At 41.7% G+C, this 18,105-nt stretch overlaps 1 protein-coding gene across 2 annotated transcripts in view; it reads left to right on the top strand.

Annotated features, from left to right (window-relative positions):
• WDR70 (WD repeat domain 70) overlaps nt 1-18,105 on the top strand; it is a 208,137-nt gene that overhangs the window by 143,836 nt on the left and 46,196 nt on the right. The gene's annotated exons all lie outside the window — the stretch shown is intronic.

Here is an 18,105-nt window from a genome sequence, read left to right as displayed (position 1 = left end):
AAACTGGTAATTTGGGCATTTTCTTTGGCTTTGAATAAAACATCACTGTGGGCTAGAATATGGCTTGGGGCTGGCTCATTCTCTAGCCACAGTCCTAGGTTGAGCGCTCAGCATTGGCTGTGTACCACTTCCACTCCTGTGCACCAGAAAACCCATCAATGAAAACAACACAGTGGAGTACCTCCCGCTCTTTACATGCAGTTAAGTCATGACTAGAATAAATATTTCTTTTTTATTATAGGAAAAAGTAACAATATCTTATTTCTTTTATAAAAATAATCATTTGAAGCAATAATCTGCTATTAACAATAATAATATCATTGTCATTATCATCATATCATCTGTTTTTAATGAGATGATGCTTGGGAATCAAACTCAGGAGTTCTTATACTAGGCAAGCTCAATTTTTAAACATTTATTACTTTTAAACTCAATTGATTCTGTTAAACTTTTGCTGTAGGACATTAGGGCCAGCAAGATGGTTGGCAGGTGAGGACACTTGCTCTGGAGCCTGACAGCCTGAGTTGTGTCCTTGGAACCCACATGGTAGAGGGAAGAACAACTCCTCCAGGGTGTTCCCTGACCTGGCACTTTCCCAAATAAATAGATTTTTTTTTTTAATTTTAAAAGGTCATTAATTTTCTTTTTAATAAGAGCATTGAGTTGACTCCACATGATGTTTTAGCTGACCCTTAGAAAAGACGTGAGGTTTAACATTGTGAATTTTCATTGGTAAGTTCTTTAAAAGTATAGGGTTTGGGTTTTTTTGTTTGTTTGTTTGACTTTTTGAAAAAGACTTACTTATTCATTATATATAAGTACATTGCAGCTATCTTCAGACACACCGGAAGACGACATTAAATCCCATTACAGATGGTTGTGAGCCACTGTGTGGTTGCTGGGAATTGAACTCAGGATCTCTGGAAGAGCAGCCAGTGCTCTTATCTGATGAGCCATCTCTCCAGCCCCCTTTTTGTCTAACTTTATAAAAATCAAATTAGAAGGGAAAGCACTTAAAGATGCACTGTACATTTACACTAGAAGACAGTCTTGTAGGAAAGGATTACAGGATAGAAGAGTCAAGTTCTCAAGCAGGAGCGTAGGCAGAGGTACATAGTGGAGGGTCGCTATTCTAACAAACTCTGGGTTACCAGACTAAGGATTTTCAATGAGAAACTAGGAACTAAGTGCAGAATAGAAATACGGAGCGGACAGAGTTATCTTTAGGTGTTTCCTTCCTTACTTTGCAGTGTCAGCTCCTGAAGGAGCTGTGGTTTGTGCTTGTGGAACTAATGTGCTCTACAGAAAGCTTTCTGAAGATTGGTGTAGTGCGGAAACATGGGCTGGGTATAATAAAAGCCTGGAGATTGCTAATTATCTGGGGTTACAAAAAATGATGTGAAGGAGGGGAGCATTGCGAAAATTAGAATTTGTGATCATGTGTAGGTCAGTTAACATTTCTGATCCACTGTGGCTTTTTTGTATATGAATAATTAGTGTCTTAGGGTTTCCATTGCTGTGAAGAGACACCATGACCAAGGCAACTCTCATAAACACTTAATTGGGGCTGGCTTACAGGTTCAGAAGTTCAGTTCGTTATCATCAAAGCAGGAAACATGGCAGCATCCAGGCAAGCATGGTGCTTAAATTGCTGAGAATTCTACATCTTGTTCTGAAGGCAGTCAGGAGAAGACTTCTCACAGGCAGATAAAGGAGGTCCTCAGAGACCACCCCACAGTGACACATTTCCCCCAACAAGGCAAGAGTGTCACTCACTCCCTGGGCCACAAATATTCAGACTTCCACAATAAAGTAGGATAACTTTGTTTCACATTATTATCAACATTCACTCATAGTTGATGTTGTAATGGTTGCTAGAAGGAAATATGTCAGATTCTGTCACTGAAAACTCAGACAAGTCACAGATAATGCTTATAATGTTGAGTGTGGTAGTGCATACCTCTAAGCCCCATACCTGTGAAGTAGGTAGATTCAGGATGATCAGGGGTGAAGACCATCCTGTGTTACAATATAAATTTGACACTAGTCTAGTCCCACCCATATAACTTCTATAAATAAATACATAAATAAATAAATAGATAGGTAAATAAATAGATAGATAGATAGATAGATAGATAGATAGATAGATAGATAGATAGATAGATAGATGATACTTAGTTATGGATACAAGTATTTTAGGTTAATTGGGGTAGAGGCTGGAGAGAGAGTTCAATTATTAAGAACACTTGCCTTTCTTCCAGAGAACCCGAGTTTGGTTCCTAGGAACCATGTCAGGCAAGTCGTAGCTGTAAATAACTCTAGCTGTCGGGGTTCCAGTGCCTCTGGCCTTCGTGGGTACATGCACTATTTGCACACACATGCTCCTATGTAGACACACACACACACACACAAATAGATACGTAACTAAAAATATTAGAAACATTATAAAAGATCTATAAAATATAATAGATTCATTTTTGCAAAGAACTCAAGAATAGGACTAGCCTCACATCTTTGGAGGTAAAAATTATGAATTTTCTTCTAGGAATATTGATTGGAGGAAGTGGTAGTTATGTAAGTGAAAATGCCAATTAGTATTAGAAATAAAGTCGTTTTCTCGAGAGTAAGGCATGGACTGGAGTGAGACTGTAATTTGGGGATCATGTGCATCATGGATAATTGAAACACCCCTGTCTTTTTGTGTATATGTGCACATATGCACCTCCATGTATAGCTGTATGTGTAGATGTGTTCACGTGCCTTATTGTATAGCTCTGGCTGGCCTTGAACTTGGTGCAATTATTCTGCCTCTGCCTCTGCCTCCTGAGATATGAAATTACTTGGTCCCCAACTTCTTTTGCATTTTGAGCTCCTGCCTAAGGAAGAAAAGAAACTGGCCATCCGAACTCCCTGTACATCACCCACCCATCATTTCCTCATCCCTTAAATCCTTTGTTGAAACAGCAGCAGTTCCTTCAACAGATGTTCTTTTATTTTTATAGGGTCAAAGTGCTAGAGGAGTTAACCAGCTGTTTGCCAATAGATTTGGAAGGGGAAGGAGTGGTCCTTTATTCCTGGATAGTTTCCTCTCCTGCTGATTTAGAAAGCCTGCTGCTAAGCATTGCATGAGAGTTAGAAGCTAAGAATAGCTCACCTGATTAGACCCCAGGACAGGAGAGTTATTGGAGCCCAAGTCCCTTAGCCAGTCAGCGCAGCAGTCCCAGCTGCCCCGTCAGTGCCCTCGTAATCTGACTGCTCATCTTCCTGCTTTACCTTCTGTGCTGTGTCCCACCTCAGTAATGTTTCTAAGCCTGCCATGTGGTTCCCACCGTAGTACCTCTGACCTAGTACCTTCCTCAGTCTCAACAGCTCCTTTCACATTTATGGGCAGTCATTTCCCCTTCAAGGCCTCTTCAGAGTGGTATCTGTGTCCTGGGTTCTTCCTTTAATTACCCTAAACATTTTCCATCAGTTTAGGTAAGAGATCAGACATCAGAATCAAAATGGATAGGTTTAAATTTTAAATTAATTGTGTCTAATTAACTGTATAGCCTACTTTCTCATTTGTAAAATGGAGATGTATGCATTTAAAATAAAATGTTGTAAGGGTTCAAGCAGGGAATGTTCTTATACAAATAAATACTGTCTGATGGTTCCTGTTGTGTACTGTGACTTGATTCTTCACATTTGATTGCATTTGGTCATCTTTGTAAGCTTGGGGGATCATAGTCCTCTGTTTCTATTGGTCCTGACAGTGCCCCATGTGCTCCTGATTCACTGCTTGTGTGGTAGTGTAACTGAGCAGGCAGTTAGGTGTTACAGGGGAGCAGCAGCCACAGTCTTATCCCAAGTTTAAAGGGAAACTGTTTGATTGTATTTTCTTTAAGAGGATTGCCGATCTCCCAGAACACCTTTTCATGACACTTGCCATGGCTTAGCACAATTTAATTGTGTTTCATGGAGTTCTTACTGCAGTTATATAGATAATGTGCTTATCCAAGACATGAGTTTCAGACAGGAATCAGACTAGAAGCCATGTAGAGAATTGGTTGACAGGAAACCCACTCTGGTTACTTTGTTTCTGTTTAGGTAAGTCACTTTGTCAAAAAAAAAAAAAAAAAAAAAAAAAAAAAAGAATATGGATAAGTTTTATTAAATCACCCAAATAGGTCAATATGGCTAAAGATTGGCATTTATGCGGAAGATGGAAACTGTTTAGGTTCATGTGTCTTTGCTACTCCACAAAGCATTATGGTCACGGTTTTTAAAAGGCACACATTCATAGTAGGCACCTTTTCAGCTGAAACTCAAGTATTTAGGCCTAATTTTCTAGGCCCAGATAATTGTGAAAGAAGCTTTAATAGCAGGTCGCTAAACAATCACTTGTCATGTCCAATACACTGCTCTTTCATTCCTCGTCAAAGAATGATTCTGAGCAGGGTATGTTTAGGAACACGCACGCACGCACGCACGCGCGCACGCATGCGTGCGCGCGCGCACACACACACACACACACACACGTGCGCGCATGCACTCACATATAACTACAGTTAATGAAAAAGAAGGCCATGAGTTTGAACAGTAGTGGGAAGGGGTACATGGGAGAGCTTGAACGGATGAAAGGAAAGGGGGAAATTTTTTGGTTATGTTATAATCTCAAAAATTAAAAAGAAAAAAGAGAACTACTGTTACCTTTGTCTAGCAAACATTTTACCCTTCTCTGTACATAATGACCTGTGTGCAGTCATTGCGTATTGTCATTGCGTACAGTCACAGGTACCAAGCAGGTGCCCTCTTTAGCCCTGGCTTCAGAAGTGTTTCGGTACCTCACATGTTTAGAGACTGGATAGATTGTTTGATTTAATGACTCATATGGAAATTCACTAATGCCCAAAAGTTTCTGTATTATTTTGGAGAATTTGACTGTCCATTATCCATCCCCACAGCCACTTGTGATCCCTGGTTTACATTCCACTGTATTTTAATAGAAAATTAAATGTTTCCGTTTTAGAGTGCTTCTGTTTCTCTAGAGACCGTTTTAAGGACAGCCTGAAGAAGGGGTGTAGCGGTAGGCTTTTCCTCTCATGCCTGAATAATCACATGGAGGGTTATTGATTATTAAGCTTACTTAATTACTTAAGCTAGGATTGTTCCACGACCAGCTCGTAACTACTTAGTATCTGTATCTACTGTTTATACTAGTCTCTGTCTACCCTGTAGCTGGTTACCTTTCCTCAGCTTTGTATGACCTCCTCTGAGTCTGGATGGTGAATCTTCTGTCTTACTCTTTTTCTCTTTGGATGATCCTCCCTCCTAGTCCCACCCCAGCTTACTGTCCACCAGATTTTTATTGGCATTGATGCTTTTACACAGCGTCTAAGAGATTATCCCTGCAAAGGGCCTAGGTAGTCTTTCCTCTGGGGCAGGTGGTGCCTGCTTACCAGAAGGTTCCTGTTATAGTCATCTTGTTTTCTACCAGTAGGAGGAAGCTTCAGTGATCTGTGCACAATTCATTCATTGGCTGACTGCAGCTAGTTCTTAGAAAACAATTTAGGAGCCCCTTATATCATTTTGTTCTTCAAGAATAAAGTGTACGTATGGTGGATCTTTCCTGAGTAGCATATACAGAAGGCAGCTTGTTGACTCTTCTTAGGTGTCTGCAATACAGTATAACTGCTGTTGAGCAACAGCACAGATGTGTTTGTCTTGGCCGATCTACTACTAATCATGCTTGCTTCATATGGATTTCTGTTATTAATTGCATAGTTTTAAAAAGTGTTTTTTAACTGTGTTTTTGTTTATTCAGTGCCCTTATTTCTTGAGGTCTTGGTTGTTACTTCTGGCTTTCTCTGGAAGTGTCCAGTCTTCAGGTGGCAGCATATTTGGCTCCTGGTTGTGGCCCTCTTCTTGTTTGGCAGGTCTCCTCCCAGTCTGACTGGACTCAGGAGAGGAACAGCAATGCTGATCTCTTTCTCTTGTAAACACTGATCTCCTCATGGGAATTCCCCTAATACATTCTTTTTATTCTGACCAACCCCAGAAGGATCCCATATCCAAATACAAGAACCAGTGTATCTTAGGGGAAGAAACATTTGGTCCATAAATATCCCCCAAATTTGATCATTTTTGTTTGTCTTAACAAACACAAAATATGGGCTGGAGAGATGGTTCAGTGGTTAAGAACACTGACTGTTCTTCCAAAGGTCCTGAGTTCAAATCCCAGCAACCACATGGTGGCTCACAACCATCTGTAATGGGATATGATGCCACTTTCTGGTGTGTCTGAAGACAGTTACAGTGTACTCATATATAATAAATAAATAAATCTTTTAAAAAATGAAACAAAATATATTTCAATTTTCTTTTGTGATTCCCTTTTGAGCTATGTAGCATTTATAATTAGTAGTATAATTTCCAAATATTTTGTTTTTTATGTTATTCCATTAATTGTTTGATTTTAATTCCTTTCTTGTTGATAATATACTTGGTAGTATACTTTATAAAAATTTTTTGAGGGACAGTGATTTAGAAGGTAGTCTGTCTGACTTAGTAAGTGCTCCGTTTATATTTGGATCAGGTGTTTATTCTCTTCTGGGATGTGATGTCCTACACGTTTTTAGGTGAACCTGCTCAATAGTTTTGACATGTCTGCTATGCCTCTGCTGCTTTTATCTCTATTATTTTTATCAGTTCCTGAGAAAAAATGTCAGATCTGAAATATAACTGTAAACATGTCTATTTCTCCTTTACTGTTCTTTCTGTAGTCCAGGGCAGTCCTTAAGAAAGTATGTGGGGACAGCAGGAAATAAATGTCCTCTAGGGGAAAGATGAACCAAAGAGATGAGCTGGTGATAGATGCTGAAGAGATTTTTGTCTAGATCTTGACTGTGAAACCTAGTAAATTGATTTGTAGCCATTCTCAAACATTTTCTTTTGTTAATTTATAGAAGGCATAACCTTGTTTGCCATAATTAAAATGCTTTTGATCATCCTACATTTTTATTTCATAACTTTACACTAACAAAAATAATGTGTCTATTTTTTTTTTCCTTTTTGAAACAGGGTCTCTGTGTAGTCAGGCTGTACTGGAACTCAGAGCTCCATCTGCCACTGCCTTCTGAGTGCTGGGTTTAAGGTGTGGCCTCTATACCTGACTCTAATAAGATATCTTTGAAGATATCAAATGAAGACAGTTTTGTTTGCATTGCAGCCTCTTTTGCTGTATGGAAATAAGGGAAGTCTTCCTGTTAGTTTTTGACAGAACTTATAAACCACCAATATCTATGCCTACAAGTTATAGATCCCCATACATTTCTATCATCTTTTCTCTTATTCAAAGTAAAACATATAGAAGACTACAATTTTATTTTCTAAGTGTGTGTGTTTGTGTGTGGGGTGTTGAGCACAAGGATAATCATAATTGTTTCATATTTAACACGTTTCTCCCTTTTTCTTCTCTCTTTCTTTTCTTTTTATTCTTGAGATTGTAATATAGTTATAACATTTCTCCCTTGCCTTTTCTCCTTCCAGTGGTCTCTCATATACCTTTCCCGTCTCCTTCACATTTGTGACCTCTTCTTCTATTGTTACTGCATGAATATATGAATGTCCACGTTAAATATGTATTTCTCAATATCTCCAGCTCTGTCCGTGTTACTTGTATGTATGTTTTCAGGACTGACCACTTGGCACTGAACAACAATGGCTGCACTCTTCTGGAGGGAAGACTACCTCCGCTGCTCCCAGATTGCCACAGTTGCCTACAGCTGTAGATGTGTGCACTTGGACTAGCCTTCACAGCTAGGCATTCTCATTGGCTGTTGTTTTCTGTAAGAAGTTTTTGAACAGTGAAAAGATATTAAAAAACTTACAAAAATAATATAGAGTTTATTTTTCTTTAAAATCAAACATTAGGCTTTTTTCTCTCTCTCTCTCTTTCTTTCTCTCCCTCCCTCCTTCCCTCCCCACCTCTCTCTTTCTCTTTTCTCTCTCTCTCTCTCTCTCTCTCTCTCTCTCTCTCTCTCTCTCCCTCTCTCCCTCTCCCCCTCCCTCCCTCCTCCCCCTCTCTCTGCTAGGGATTAACACAATGCTTAGAATAAACAAAATATTGTGATTCTAATTTTTAGTTCTTACAGGGGCATTTTTGTACATTTAAAAAACAAGAGAGGTAACTTTTTAATAGAGCTACTACAATGAAATTGTATTACACTGATCACATCTTTGCCTTTTGGGGCAAAAATGCTCATTTAATCCCTTTAACGCTGGAACAATTTCTAGAAAAGATGATTCAACTTTTACATTATACTTTTAAAGCAGCACTTACATTTTGTTCTATTGTGAAACTCTGTAGTGTGTGTGGGGGGGTGTGGGTGTGTGGGTGCGCGCGTGCGCTTTCCTCTTACGCTCTGACTGTAAGCCACACTTGAGAAACCCTTGTTTTTCAGGTTAATGCTATTCTAGATTTCTAAATACAAATTTCTTTTCATCTTTCTCATCTTGGCAGCCCCTCCCCTTTTTTCTTACTTAGCAAATTGTCATGGTGGACCTCCATTTCTCGCCAAGCTTTTCTGGACTCCCCTTGTCCACCTCACTGCCTCTGTCCTTCCATTCTTCTGTGCCAGGCCCTATTTGTTGGATCCCCTCAAAGTTCACCAGAGCTGACCCTCCCCCAAGCCACTGACTGTAGCTTCAGATGCTCTGTTCTTGCTTCTCCAGGGCTTAGACTCAAGCTCTCCCTCGGCCCAGTGGGCGCTTCTGACTTACTTCTCCATTTCCCCAGTTTGCTTTTCTTAATCACAGCAAAGTGATCTTTTAAAATATTGATATGATCACATAGTCTGTCAGTATTGCCACAGAGTGAAAATCTAAACCCTGTGAAAAGGCAAATAAGGTCCCCAATGATGAGAGCCTTTAGCTTTGTCTGCTTCCACAGTTCTGTGGGGTCCTACCCAAACCCCTAAGAGCTGTGTTGTGTCACATGTCAGAGTTTCAAGTGTAGCACTGATTCTGTACTCACAGAATCTAGCGTCGAAAAAACCGTGACTAAGCGTCCTTATGAGGCTTGGCCTGGCTCTTCTTTCCTGCCTTCCCAGTCCATCCCTGCAGTGCTCAGCGTCTGTAAGTGCTGGTCCTACTGTACTTCGTGTGTTCTGCTATCATCTAATGCAGTTTATTCTAGGCATTTTTAAAGCTCCTTATTAGCAAGGAGCCATTTTGCCCATCTTACTACCTGTTGTACCTGCTCACCTTACACACAGCAGGGACTGCACAAGTCTTTGTGCAATGGTGGCTTTCAGCAGATGCTATTTATTTGGTACTCCATTTAGTAATATTATATCTTAAAATCTAAGTAATACGTTTTGTATGTCTTTAGTTACTCTATGTCTTTAATATTGACAGTCTGAAAGCTGGTTGCTTGCTTGTAGTTTTCAGCGGGGAAGAAGTTGTAATTTAATGAGATAACCATCTCAGTATGTAGTTCTTCTTTGCATTTTGCCTGAATGTACAGGAGCAGCTCACCCATGCTTTTCTTTTCTATTCCAGTTGTAATAAATTAGATAAAGTCTTTCATAGAATTTATAATCATCTTTCCTACCAGCTTTTAAGACCCCCCTCCCCCCTTATCTTTAGCTTGCAGTGAACTCTAAACTGCCCGTCTTTCTTTAGTTCTATACTCAGAGCCTGTAGGTTTTCCTTCACATTCATCTATGGTTTAAGCCATCTTGATGGCCTCTTGCTTTACTAAGGTGAGATTTTTTGTTCTTCTTTAGAGTTGATTTTCATCCAGCATCCATTTTGCACCTGCAGCTGATAACACTCTTCTCTGTGTCTAGAATGCAGTCCCCGAGAATAAACATCATTGTGCACTGGTGGTGTTTATGTTACAGGAGCCAATCTTCCCCAGGCATCTGCTGCACAGGCTCAGAAAAGTTGTTCCAGTTATTGGCTGCCAGGGGAACCGAGGGTTGTCACAAAACAAACAGCCCCCCAACGTCCTCAAGAAGCATTGACTGTACCGCTGGAAAATCAGAATCAGGAAAGGACCATACATTTCTGGTGACTGACTTCTGGCTTGACTCCCCAGACCAGAGTTCAGAAGGACACACTTAAGCTTTACTTAGTGTTAGTAAGAATGCAGATTTGAAATCTCTCTGGTCCCTGGCAGGTTGCTTGGTAGCGTAGCTGGATTGTGCTCTTTGGAAGCATGGTCTTTTGACTGACTTTGATAAGGTTGACTCCCAGGAAACCCAGCATCCTCCTTTCCCTGGCGCCACGGGGCCGGCCACCCGCCTTCTCTCTTCCTTCTCCTGCCCCCACCTCTCCACCGCCCCACTATTCCTCACTTGAACTGACTGCCAGAGTTCACAGACAGCTGGGCAGAGAGTGGCTAAGTCGCCCAGCTGCCCGGGAAGCTTGGCGGCCAGGCTGAGGGAAGGAAGCGTCGGCTCTCTTTGAAGGTCGGCTGCCAGTGAATCTCAGGCAGCTGGACTTCAAAGGGGGCACCGACGGGCTTTCCCTCCTGTCTAGGCAGGTCATTCCATGGCACTGTGCTTCCGGCGTTGGCATGGTGGTTTTCAAGTTCCCCTTCAGTTAAAGAGCTGAATAGGGAGCCACCGTTATATTCACATGTGTGTTTGTCTAAGTTCCCACCCCAAACTGAAGAGCTAGAGGAGAAATTATAATAAATGTTATCACACAGTGGGGTTTCCTTATTGTCAGTCTCCATTTTCTGTTATTTGCTAAATTTTAAGTTACTTTAGAGACTTTCCATATGATCTTGAATAAATGCTCATCATTGCTCACTTGTGGACCACATTCACATCGTTCTATGAGTGGTACTTTTATCAGTTTCTAAAAAGGGGCGCAGTGCTCTCTGGGCCATATTTCATTCTTACTGCTTTTCCTTACTTTCCACCTACCAATTCTCCTGGATGTTCCGAGAGAGAAAGAGCCTGGTAGGAGACCAGAAGGCTGCTTTGGGAACAGTCCAGATTGACGTTAGTTGCCACTGAGTGTCAGGAGAAGCGTGTATAACATGTATACCACCTGACCCAGGACACTGCGCCCTGCCTGATGTGAATCCCACTCTCTCCTTGGCAGCTGGTAATGGCAGCACTTGATAGACACCAGCAGTGTGTAGCTCACAGTAAACCCCACCAGGAAATGCTAACTACCATCATTCTGTCCTAGCTCCTGCTAACTGGGAAAGGAGGGAAGGAACGGGTGGATGTGCGGGTTGTTCTTGCTTGTTTTATTGCCCCTGTTTGAACAAGCGACGGCTGGTTTCTGCCTTAGACTGATGAATGTGAAGGATAGTATGATTGTACTGTCCCATGCATACTCAAAGAAGGAAACATGGCAGATTTTCAAAAAGTAAAGCATGGAGCCAGAGTCAAGTGTTTTAAGTTTTTGCTGTGACAGTTTCTTGTAATGTGTGTATGGGTAAGTTGTCTTGCTGGCGAAATGAGATAATTATGTGTAATTCGGAGAGGAGGAAATTAGTGAGTGTAGTGCTGCTGTCCCACATAGCAACGTGCTAGATAAATGTAGCTGCTGTTATTGTCATCATACTTCTTTTTATTATTGTCACCACTCGTGCAACAAAATAAGTCATTCCTAAATTACAAGGGACACCTTCATTTGGCCTGACAGCAATCGTGTAAGCTCAGGGCTTTTCCTTTTTTTTTTTTTTTTTTTTTTTTTCCTGATCCACAAATCAGAGAGTTTGGGGCAAAATCTAGTTTGCCATCTTTTTTGTGGATGTTGTTTTAGGGCATTTTGTTTTTTGACACACATCTGTGTCCATTTGTCCATGTGCTATGTCTGTCTGTGCTGCTCAACAGAAGTAAGTCCTTGTGACAGGATCTGTAAAGTTCTCAAAGTCTAAAATAGTTACTGTTTGGTCCTTCCCAGAAAAAGTCCACCAAGCCTTGCTCAAGATACAAGTTTCCCACTTAAGGATCAGCAACTGTCAGTTCATCCACGCTGCTGTGTGTTGGCTGACAAAATAGTCCCATAGTCAAACTCAGGGGAATGTTAAAGAAGTTGATTTATTCCAGAGCAGTTACTTAAAAGACTCTAGTTTTAAATATACTGATGTGTATTGTGAATCTTCAAGACGAGGCCATGGTATGCAAATAAACTCTAGTTTCCCAGGCTTACTTGGCCATGGCCCTCCAATATGATGATATTACACACAGCATTCTCTGGGAAACCCTGTTCTTGGACTGCCTCTGGGAGGATGTTCTTAAATCATTCCTCTTAGTGATTTAAGAGATATCCTCATTTGGAGACGTGTAGAAGATTCTGTAATTTTGTATTGGTTACCCTCTTTTTTTTCTAATAAAAATTGTGCTTGCATAAAATCATAACAGTATAACATACACATCAGATATTTAAATAATGTAATCAGACATTATCCCCAACTTAAATGAGTCTATATGATATCTCAAGATTATGAGCCATAGTCTCAAAGTCTAAGAACAAACAAGCTGTTTCATTTCATGCCTTCTTGAAGATTTAAAAGTACAAACCCTTTGTGGTTTTTTTTTTTCCCCAACCACATTTCTAAAGCATAAATCTAGAGTACCTTATTGGTATACCAACTGATCTCAGCTAGGGTTTATAAGAGAGGAGATTAATGTGAAGGTAACTTTTGCCTTAGCCATAAGGGGCTTGTTTTATAGACTAAAGTAAACACCTTGAATTTCAAGTTGCAAGCACACAGGGAGCCAAAAGATTCCAGAGCACTGGCGTCATATTCTGCCTGTGACTCACATATCTCAGTGGCTGAGCTTTCTCCCGCAGCTGCAGCTTCCAGCTGGCCACCAGATAGAGCCCTAGGTAGCCATACACGGCAGTCACGTGGTCCGAGATGAGCGAACAGGCATATGATTGCGACATAGCCTGTTTGTGAATGAAAGCTGGACTGTCCCTTTGCCAAACAGATGAAAAATAACGCTAAATCGTGCTGGTTTCTGTGGGGGCATGGTGGTTACAGCTGTGTTCCGGAGCTAAGAGTGAGAACCCTACCGGGAAGTACAGGCCTGCTCATAAGTATGTCCTCCCTTCCTATGTGTGAGCTCCTCACAATGGCTCCAGGTCAGTACTTAAGCATTCTGTCACACTCCATACCTGATGCCCTGATGGGCTTAAAACTAGTAAATGCTGCATGAAGAACGGTGGCCATACCTGTGTCCCCTCCGCAACTGTCTCTTCATCTCAGGGGGATTTCATGGAGACACCTTTAGTTCTTTGCTGTGTGTACAAAGGACTCTCAGTGTTATTGCATTGTACATGTGCATTCTAAGTTTTTCATTATTTTATTTTACAGTTTGGGGGATTCTAAGTGGACTGTTAGGTGTCCTACTTTGTTGGTTGCAGTCATTTGATGGACAGCCCATATCCATGGGTGCTGATATCCAAAGATCCACCCTCATGCTTCAAACGCAGCCACTTAAGCCGTGTGTCATCTCTGCAGCACAATTACTGTCTTCTATCTTTAAGTCAGCCCTTTAAAAGAAAGGAAAGAAAAGGAGTCGTGAATGGGAAGAGGAAATGTTTGATCTCTAATTTTCATTCTCAGTTTGATTGGATTAAGCTAATTAGTGAGGCATATTTTGGGGTGTCTCAGAGGTAGGGCCTTTCCAGATAGGATGAACAGAGCAACCAAGACAGAATGTGAGCATAAGACTGAATGAAAGGGTCAGAAAGGATAAAACCAGTTGGCATTGCCTTGTCTTTTATGGTCATCCTCCCAGATGTGAGGAAGTTCCTAGTGCCATGCCTGTGAAGAGCCTCACCTGTGAAGAGCCTCACCTGTGAAGGGCCTCACCTGTGAAGGGCCTCACCTGTGAAGGGCCTCACCTGTGAAGAGCCTCACCTGTGAAGGGCCTCACCTGTGAAGAGCCTCACCTGTGAAGAGCCTCACCTTTGAGCTGCTCCTGCTGCCATGAGCTTCCTTGCCATGGTGGGCTGTAGTCTCAAATTATGAGCCAAGACAAATTCTCCCTTGCCTAAATTACTTCTTGTTAGACATTTGGTCACAGCAATAGGTAACCAAAAGAGAAGGGAAAACAGACAGGGAAGGCATCATGGTATTGAACATAGTTATCTCTATTTGAAGAACTCAGAAACTCGAACAACTGTCAAATTGTTTTCATGCTCAAAAATTCATGTGCTCAAAATTTCTTTCGCTCTGTGAAAGGTAAGTACCATGATGTGGGTAACATACTGTATTCTACAAGTCTCACTGGGGTTACCAGAGTTCACATGTATTGCCTGGGAGAGAAATAATTGGCCTCTGACTGACTTGAAATGAAAGGCAGAAATATGGGGAAAAGTTTATCTAGTACCAAAAAAGGAAAGCACTGTATGGTGAATCCTTCCATTATTTGTGGATGACCTGTCTTCAATTAGTTTTTCTCTCACCTTTTAACCATCCGTATTGCATCATGTTAACCTGATATCAAAGAATTTATAAAAGAAATGGCTCTAATCATTGGAAACAAACAACAAGGTCTAGAGACAATAGTTATCTGAAGCTAACCGTGGCCAGAGTTAACAAGCATTGTGAGAGTGAATTCTCACTCCCATGGGTAGGCACAGAACAGACAAAAGAAGATACCATGGTCATTTCAAGTATAAATCATAGTGAAGTACAGCTAGGTTGAACTGAAGGAAACAGGACTAGTTTATGATGAATATTGTTTGGCAAAGTGTTGAATTCAGAGAAAACTTTGTGGCACCATTCAATCTTTGTCTGGGCCAGCATGGCTGGTTTCTTCCAGGCTGCGTATTGAACCTGTGGTTAGCTATGTTAGTCAGAGCTACATGGTTTAGGATGGCCACTCATCTTGACCCCTTACCCACATGCCTCTCTTTTATTTAACTGGTTATTTTATTTATTTACATTTCAAATGCTATTCCCCCTCCCAGTTTCCCCTCTGCAAACCCTCATCCCCTAGCCCCCCTCCTGCTTCTTTGGGGATGCTCTGCCACCCACTCACTCCTGCCTCACCACCCTAGAATTCCCCTAGGCTGGGGTATTGAGTCTCCACTAGACCAAGGGCCTCCCCTCCTATTGATGTCAGACAATGCCTCTGCTGCATAAGTGTACTCTTTGGTTGGTGGTTTAGTCCCTGGGAGCTCTGGGGGGTCCAGTTGATTGATATTGTTGTTCTTATGGGGTTGCAAATCCTTTACTCCTTCAGTCCTTCTCCTAACTCTTCCATTTCGGTCCCCATGCTCTGTTTGATGATTGGCTTCATATCCAACATTTGTGTTGGTCAGGCTCTAGTAGAGCCTCTTGGGACATCCATACCAGGCTCCTGTCAGCAAGTGCTTCTTGACATCAGCAATAGTGTCTGGGTTTGGTGTCTGCAGATGAGATGGATCTCTAGGTAGGGCAGTCTCTGGATGACCTTTCCTTCAGTCTCTGCTCTATCTACTCTTTGTTTCTGTATTTCCTTTAGACAGGAACAATTCTGTGTTAATATTTTTGAGGTGGGTGGGTGGCCCCATCCCTCAACTGGGGGCTGTGCCTAACCTCTGGATATGGTCTCTGCAGGCTCTCTCTCCCCTTTGTTAGTTATTTCAGCTAATGACATCCTCGTTGGGTCCTGGGAGTCTCTTGCTATTCTGGCATCTGGGACTTTCTAGAGTCTACCCCCCCCCCGTTTCCCATCCCCCACTACTACACACCTCTATTAAATTTCCTGACCCTTTGTACTTCTCCCCGTCTCCTCCTGCACCTGATCCTGCCTGCCCCCCATCCATTCCCCATCCCTCTATCTCCCATGATTATTTTGTTCCCCCTTCTAAGTAGGACTGAAGCATTCCATGTTTTGGTCTTCCTTCTTGAGCTCCATATGGTGTGTGAGTTGTGTCGACACACAAGCCTCTTGACGTTAGGGCTTTTACTTCAGTTCTTCATGTTGTTGTGACCCCCCAGCCATAAAACTATTTTCATTACTGCTTCATAACTTTAATTTTGCTACTGTTATGAATCATGATGTAACTATTTGATGTACAGAATATCTGATATGTGGCCGCTGTGAAAGGATCATTCAGCCTCAGAGTTGAGAACCATTGTGTTAAGGGCCTTTAGCTGAGGGCATGTCTTTGATCAGCTAGGAAGGTAATGCATCTTTTTTCACCCATTGACTGAGTTCCAAAGCAGCATGGCAGTGCATGCTTTTATTAGCCTCTGCTTTTCTTGCTCCCCAATGTCTTTGTATATTAGGGTTCTTTGGGAAGCTGGTGCCAGGGCAGGGTTAGACAATTAAGAAATAAAACGGGGAAGGGATCTAGGCAAGGCTGATAGTCCTCAAGTACAGATGGTATACCAGACCCTTAGGGAAGAAAGAAGGAAGGAGTCAAAGAGTCTCTGGCCTCAGTGAGGAGGTCCCAACCCAAGCCTAACACAAAGAACTGTTTATCTAGTTCTGCATCCCAGCTTCCTTAACTAAGCATCTCTCAAAGTCAGAATCAAGATGTGCCATGACCCCTGCCAGTATCTGTTAGCCAACAACAGCTCTTTTAGTTTTTCTTTTGTTAGACCCAACACTTCTCCAGCTGAGAAATACTGAGATTTAATCCTACCTCTTGATTTAGCAGCCAGAATAGGAGGCAGGGGCAGATCCTAATCTTATTTGCTGTCTTATTGGGGGTGAGGGGGGTGACATTTGCAGGAACTTTTAGGACGCAAAATGTTCTTGATCTTCCTAGACATGAGTTTTTAAGCAGAGTGCTCCCAGAGCTCTCTTTGGGAGCAGGGTATCTATAGAACCAGCTTTCTGTGAGACAGCTAGCCAGATATCCATTTATGTGCCGGGGTCCCAGATTTTCCCAGAGGGCAGCAGATTACCTCCAGAGCTCTGTAAATGTGTCCGCTGCTCAGTGCTTGCTCTACTGCTACAGGAGTTGCCCTCTTTGAAAGTTGCTGAAGCAGCCCTGTGGTTTCCTCTCTCATTCTGTCTTTCCAGGGTGTCGGTGAAACCCAACAGTAACCAACCAGTAGTGTCTTGTGGACAGGGTTTCTTCCCATTGCTTTGCGTGTATGGTGACAGTCATCTCATGTTCACTTCCAGTGGTGTCTGTACCAGTTGGGGCACTACTGAGCACCCCAGGACAACTCAAACATGTGATTGGAAATAATTGTTTACTCACAGTGAAAAGAGATTTGCTATTTGCTAAGGGTCTCAGGAAGTGGGACAGGGGACCAGTCACATGTTAGTGAGCCCGTTCTGTGAGATAACCTAGTTCTTGCTTTCTCTTCCTCTCAGAATCTACATCTAGGCAGTGTACTTGCATTTCATCTCTTTGGGAAGTGGTACCCATTTTAGTTTTCTTAAGCTTGTAGCTCCAACACAAGTCAGGGAGTGAACTAGTAGATTCAGTGTGACTAGATCTCCTCATGAGTTGGGGTGATGGTGGAAAGGCATAGGTGTGCATCTTACACAGTAAACTGGGAAGTAGAATGTGTAGCCTTGATAGGTTCACACTTGAGCCTAGTAAGCCTCAAAGCATCCTGGCTCTAGAACTGTTACTCACTAATAATTTTTCCTCATTTTCATTTCTCTAATTTATTTTGATTTTTCTACTTAGGAGGCATGGAATCGAATATTCTATTTTCATCACTTTGAGAGCCTTTTGTCCTTTGAATTTTTGGTTTTGTTTATTTTGTTTTGTTTTGTAAACAGGGTCTCACTCTACTAGTGAATGAGGCCTCAGCCTCCCAAATCTGGGGAACAGACACTGAGCTCTAGAAGCTAATGGATGGAAACTCACTAAACCTTGATGCCACCATGATTGAGACGTTCAGAAGTTGATATGTTTAAGAATCTGTCAATGACATTGTAGATATGATCCTGGGATATGTGAGCATATGTGAGGTGCCACCACCATCCCCAACTACAATAAATAGGCACATTACCTAGTCCAAGGCCCACAACTGTGTGCACCATGTCTGGAATATACTAAGAATAAAACGAGCGTTTTGTATTAAGTAAATAATGTTTATCTGATATTTTATTTAAATATCTCTCAAATAATGTGGGGAATGATCCCAAAGCTTCAAAAGCATAATATAAAAATGGTTGTTAT

The sequence above is a fragment of the Micromys minutus genome (genome assembly GCF_963924665.1).
Source record: "Micromys minutus genome assembly, chromosome: 20".
Classification (NCBI taxonomy): domain Eukaryota; kingdom Metazoa; phylum Chordata; class Mammalia; order Rodentia; family Muridae; genus Micromys; species Micromys minutus.
The sequence above is the reverse complement of the archived record's forward strand: the minus strand, read 5'-3'. Positions and strand labels throughout refer to the sequence as shown.